Source organism: Lycium barbarum, chromosome 7, assembly GCF_019175385.1.
Source record: "Lycium barbarum isolate Lr01 chromosome 7, ASM1917538v2, whole genome shotgun sequence".
Lineage (NCBI taxonomy): Eukaryota > Viridiplantae > Streptophyta > Magnoliopsida > Solanales > Solanaceae > Lycium > Lycium barbarum.
The window spans coordinates 28,337,351-28,343,593 of record NC_083343.1 but is presented as its reverse complement, the minus strand read 5'-3'; positions in this window follow the sequence as shown (position 1 = coordinate 28,343,593).

Here is a 6,243-nt window from a genome sequence, read left to right as displayed (position 1 = left end):
ATCTAGCTAACTATGAAGCCAAGCAGTTTTCTAGCAGGCTCTCCAAATGCACACTTGGCTGGGTTTTGCTTCAGATTGAATTTTCGGAGTCTGTCAAAGAACTTCTGCAAATGCGTGGTATGCTTTGAGCTTTCTCTTGACTTGATAATGACGTCGTCCACGTATACATCAATTTCCTTGTGGATCATATCATGGAGAATGGTAGTCATAGCCCTCATGTAAGTAGCGCCGGCGTTCTTGAGGCAGAACGACATTACTCTGTAATGATGTACTCCTCACGGAGTGATAAAGGCTATTTTTTCTGCATCTTCCTCACTCATCAAGATTTGATGGTATCTTGCAAAGAAATCCACGAATGATTGTGATTCGTGCCTCGCGCAGTTGTCAATGAGTATGTGGATGTTTGGGAGTGGGAAGTTGTCCTTGGGACTAGCTCTGTTAAGGTTGCAATAGTCCAAGAAGATTCATATCTTCGCGTCTTTCTTTGGTATTGGAATGCTATTGGCCAACCATGGTGGTACAAAGTTACTTCCACTACTCCAGACTTGATTTGTTTTTCCACTTTATCCTTGATTCGGATACCCAAGTCTGGCTTAAATTGCCTAGTTTTCTGTTTAACTGGTGCAAAGCCTTCATTGATGGAAATCTGTGGGCCACTATGTCAGTGCTCAACCCAGGAATGTTAGCGTATGACCAAGCAAAAATATCCATGTATTCTCTTAGTAGATTTATCAATTCTTCTTTTTGGGGCGCCTCTAAGTGCGCCCTTATCCTGGTTTCTTTGACCATTTTCTCATCTCCTATATTGATTACTTCTGTTTCATCTAGGTTGGGTATCCATCATCAGGCATGGTCATTCGGACTAGGAATGACTATCCCGACCTTAACAGAGTTGTTTTTTCTGTATCTTCCTCACTCAACAAGATTTGATAGTATCCTGCGAAAAAATCCACAAATGATTGTGATTCGTGCCTCGTACAGTTATCAATGAGTATGTGGATGTTTTGGAGTGGGAAGTTATCCTTGGGACTAGCTCTGTGAAGGTCGCGATAGTCCACGCAGATTCGTACCTTCCTGTTTTTCTTTGGTACTGGAACGATATTGGCCAACCATGTTGGGTACGAAGTTACTTCCACTACTCCAGAATTGATCTTTTTTTCCACCTTATCCTTGATTCTGATACCCAAGTCTGGCTTAAACTGGCTGGTTTTATGTTAAACTGGCTGGTTTTATGTTTAACTGGTGCAAAGCCTTCATTGATAGGCAATCTGTGGGCCACTATGTCAGTGGTCAACCCAGGAATGTCAACGTATGACCAAGCAAAAATATCCACGTATTCTCTCAGTAGATTTATCAATTCTTTTTTTTTGGGGGGCGCCTCTAAGTGCACTTTTATCCTGGTTTCTTTGAGCGTTTCCTCATCTCTTAGATTGAATACTTCTGTTCATCTAGGTTGGGTATCCATCATCAGGCATGGGCAATCAGACTAGGAATGATTGGTACAAGTCCGGAAATGGCTTGCATAGCTTCGGAGGACTCCTCCTCTTTTTGTTGGCTTCGAGGGCCTCATCACCATTGGGAACATACCTTAAACCAAAACGAAAGTTATCTTGGGAAATTAGAATTGGCTCTACTATGCCATGTAGGTCTGGTCCCAAACCTCATCCGGGTTCGAACCCGTTTTGGAGCATGGGTGATGCAATCATTTTGTAGACCGCATACATGGGGGTTTGCACATAGTATTCCTTATGAACAACCCTTACTAGTTCCACCACGTGAAAATATGTCCCTTTTGGAGCTTTTTCAATTACAGGTACAAAGTAGTTCGGGTCATTGTGAATGCTACCTTCCGCATGGATCACGACCTCATGGCCTTCCCATATAAACTTCACATCTTGATAAAGTGATGATGGCACAGCAACAAATTGTAATTAGGAACAATTTCCATGACTTGGAATTCGGAGGTGAACTCAGTGTGTCCTATTTGGTCACAGAAGTCTACTTCTCCGATGGAATCACGTTGGGCTCCGTCAAATGCGCTTACATTCGTATGGCTTTGGCGGATTTTTTTGAAATCATACCCCAATTGGCTGAGGGTAGAATCAGGACAAATGTTAAGACCAGCCCCATTGTCGATCAATACTCGGGTCACGACCTTATCTCAGCACCTGACAGTGACATATAGAGCTTTGTTATGTGTTGCGCCTTCTTTGGGCATTTTTTCCTTAACGAAGGAGATCTAATGTTCACCTATGACTTGGGACACCATGTTAGCCAAATTGTCGCTACTTGTGCCTGCGGTACATGTTCTTCGTCCATCATCAAAGCTTGATGGTGTTGAGGGAACTTAGTAACAATGCCAACACCGATATTTGGGCTGGCTTCTTCTTTAGATGCTCCATAATGGAGCATTCCTTTGGTTGCATTCGTCGCTACAAATCTTCGGCCTCACCTTTAGTGATGGGCCTTCTCGAGTTTCCTTATTTTCTTGGCACTCCTTGGGCCAATTCTTCGGGAGAATAACATCTCCCTGATCGATTCATTCCATGGGCGACCGTCGCTTGGACAACAAACTCTTTTCTTGGAGCTAGCACCACTTCTTGGGATACTGGCATCATAATGGGTGTAGGAATCAACACCTTGAATTTTGGGCACTCTTGAATTGTGAGTGTGGACACTGTTTGCTAGAGCGCTTTGATAGGGTCTCGAGCTAATGGCCTACACACAACCCAATCTTCTTCTCTCTTAATTATATGAATAGTATTGTTGCCATGGTTAGGCAGAGGATCGGTATTCATATTTGGTGGAGCGGTTTGGAGAGTGATCTCTCTTTTGTCAATCAAACCTTGTATCTTATGCTTTAAATTAACACAGTCTTCAATTTGATCAGGTCGGATGAATTGATTTCCGGGGTTAACGACCTTTGGTGGGACTGTTTGGATTAGACTAACAACACTTAAGCTTTCAAATAGTTTGGTTCGTGTTTACATCAGTGGAGTGAACACCCAGGAGACTTCTTCTTAAAGCTAGGACGTGGCAAATTGTATGTATTTGGAGGTGGTTGGTTCTGGTATCTTATTGGTTGGTTATTTTGTGGAGCTTGGTAAGTATGCGTGGGAGTTTGGTATTTTAGTTGTAGAGCTTGGAAATTTGGTGGCGGTGTTTGTAAATTTATCTGTGGAGCTTGGTAATTTAGTGACGGTCTTTGGAAATTGGGTTGTGCGTAAAAGATGGGCACAAGCCTGTATGGCGCAGGTAAATAGGCCCCGGTTGGTGGTCATTAATAGACTTCAAGGGAAGAATATGGCTCCTCTCGCTTTTTGGGCTTTGGGCTAGGTGTGTGGGAGACATTGGCCATGTCCTCCTTTTTCTTCCTAGCGGGTCCCACCGTGCTTTGACTGGTGGCTTTATTAGCCACACTGATGATTCTTTCAGTTTTGATACTATCCTCTATGGCCTCTCCCACTTTGACCAATTCAGAAAACGGCCTCCCGGCCATGGACAACAGGGTTGGGTGATAAGCTCAAATTACACCTATTAAATGATATAACGCGGACGATGTCAAATATAGTAACCCAACTAGGTTGGGGTCGAATCCCACATGGAATATGGTGTTAAAAGGTTACTAAAATCGTAGAGTACTTGCTTATGGTCTAATTTCGTATTCCGTTGAATTGTAGAGGATTGTTGTTTATTACTAAAAGTTATGTTGATTGTTGTAAATTCAGATGATTAAAGGATCCAAGATTGTGTCACCACTTAGGTTAGATGTTATGCCCTAGGTATCAACGTAATACACTCCTTATGGATTGACTACTGTTCACACTTAATATCTATGTGACCTAATAAAATTTCCCAATAGCTACTAGGTATTTATCTTCACGATTTTCCCAAATATAGAAGACTGTTATTAAAAGCGATTAAATATGCTAGGCTAAATCTTTCTTATTCCTAAGTGAGTTTATTAAACGAGGGATAACGCCTCGAGTGCTTAATGATTACTTCCACCAAACCCTGCTAACTTTCCCCGGAATGGCAGACTTTATGGCTTAGATCAATATTTGCAACTATTAATCCATATGAATGAACAGGAAGTAATGATAGACTAGCAATCCACAATTCGTATATTAATATTAACACTTAACACATAACACCCACCATGGGTTCACAATCTCAGATATGGAGTTTAGTTACTCATGATATTGATAATCACACAAAACATTGTAATTGCAATTGTTATTGAAACTTACAACGAGAATTTAGGATGAACGATAATAGAATAGTCTTGAAATCCTTGAAAAGTATTAAGAACTCAAAGTGCTCAATACAAATCTTAAACTCAAGATATTGTAAAATTAAAACCCTATCAGGTATTTATACAAGTCTCAAAACTCGGAATTAATAAAGACTAAACAGTCCAGAAGACGTGTAAATCGACGGACTGTCATTGCAACTCGACAGTGCTGTTGAATGTCGAGGATGCACTTGATGGACTCTGATAGAGAATCAAAGCTTCAGTTCTTCCTAACAACGAGGCAACTTGACGGTGCCGTCGAAGTTTGACGGTCTGTCCTTTCACCCATACTGTTGCTTCACAAAAATTGCATTTCTCTGACTCACAAGAGCAACCCACTTGACGGACCGTCAACATGTAGACGGTCCGTACAATTAACAATGCACGGCCCGTGTCTTCAAATTCCTCGTTTTTTCTTGCTTATGCATCCCGACTACTAAATACTTGTAACATATACAAAACACATCAAACTGACATAAACTTACCTGAAAACAAGTAAAACTTATAGTTAAAAAGCATGAAATGTGCCATAATTCCATAGCACATCAACACCCCAAACTTAAAGTTTTTGCTTGTCCTCAAACAAGTAAAACAACACACATAACTACAAAAGTTTATATATCACAAAGTAAGACTGTCTACAGTGGTTGTGGCAAGTAACTACCGACACATCACTCGTATCCAAATGACTCCCCCTTTATTAACAATATCAAACAGGACGACTAACTCAAAAGAACCATTGTAACGGACAATGAAGCTTCGATCGATGACATCTACTTATTACCGGAACCATAGTGCACATGAACCTCGACTTACGGGAAACCAATCACTTAAAAAATATGATAATAATTTATATGTTTTGATGACATGACAAACCCTAAGGAGCCAGATACAATTAGGTTCATCGATCTGAACTTAGTTAACCTTATCATATCTCATATGCTGCTTGTCTAACATGCTCCTTGAAAGATCAGTTGCCTGCTGATGTGCCATGAAATTATGGCACATTTGGTGCTTTTTGGCTATAAGTTTTACTTGTTTTTGAGAAAGTCTTGGTCTTTTTGATGTGTTTGTGATATGTTGCAGGCGTTTAACGTATTTTGGGAGCAATTCGTGGAAATGGGCGAAAAAGAAGTTCAAGACAGAAAAATTACTGAAGCATGATTTTAACGGAGCAAAAGTCGGACCGTATAATATTTACGGTCCATCAATTCAACCGTAGATCCATGATAGAAAGGCATCATATCTAAAGAAGGAATTCAACTAGAAAGTACGGACCATACATCTTTTACGGTCCGTAAAACCTACCGTAGATTGGTTCCAGCAAGGTCTCAAAGGAAAGAAGATTGTACGGACCAGTTGCACGGACCGTATAATATTTAAGGTCCGTAAAACTGGAACGTATACCTGGGCGACAGAAGAAGATTTTACGGAGACTATTTACAGATTCTACGGACCGTATAATATTTACGGTCCGTACATTAGTCCGTCGAGGGCAATTTTGTCAAAAGTATTTTGCACGATTTAAAATCCTATAAATACCTGATGTAGGTTTCTTGTAGGCTACAATTCACCAGTTTTTCAGTTTTTATTCATTAGCACTAAATACTCATAGTTTTTGAAGTCTTTTGGGATTACAAATAATTGCAATTTATTTCTCTTCAATTCTAAGCAATCATTCGTAAGCATTATGATCTCAATTATTTCTTATTGTTCTTCTTCTTTTATGAGTAGCTAAGTTTCCTTACTAGGGTTGTGAACCCAATGATAGGTGTTTTGTGATTGGGGATTGTGAGCGATATATGCATAGTGGATTGTTAGGGTTTATTTAATCTTCATTTTCATCATATAGTTAGTGGTTGCAAACATTAGCTAATGTCATAAACTTGGGTTTATTTGGGAAAATAACCAGGGTTAGGTAAGAACAAATAGCAAGAACTCAAGGCTTT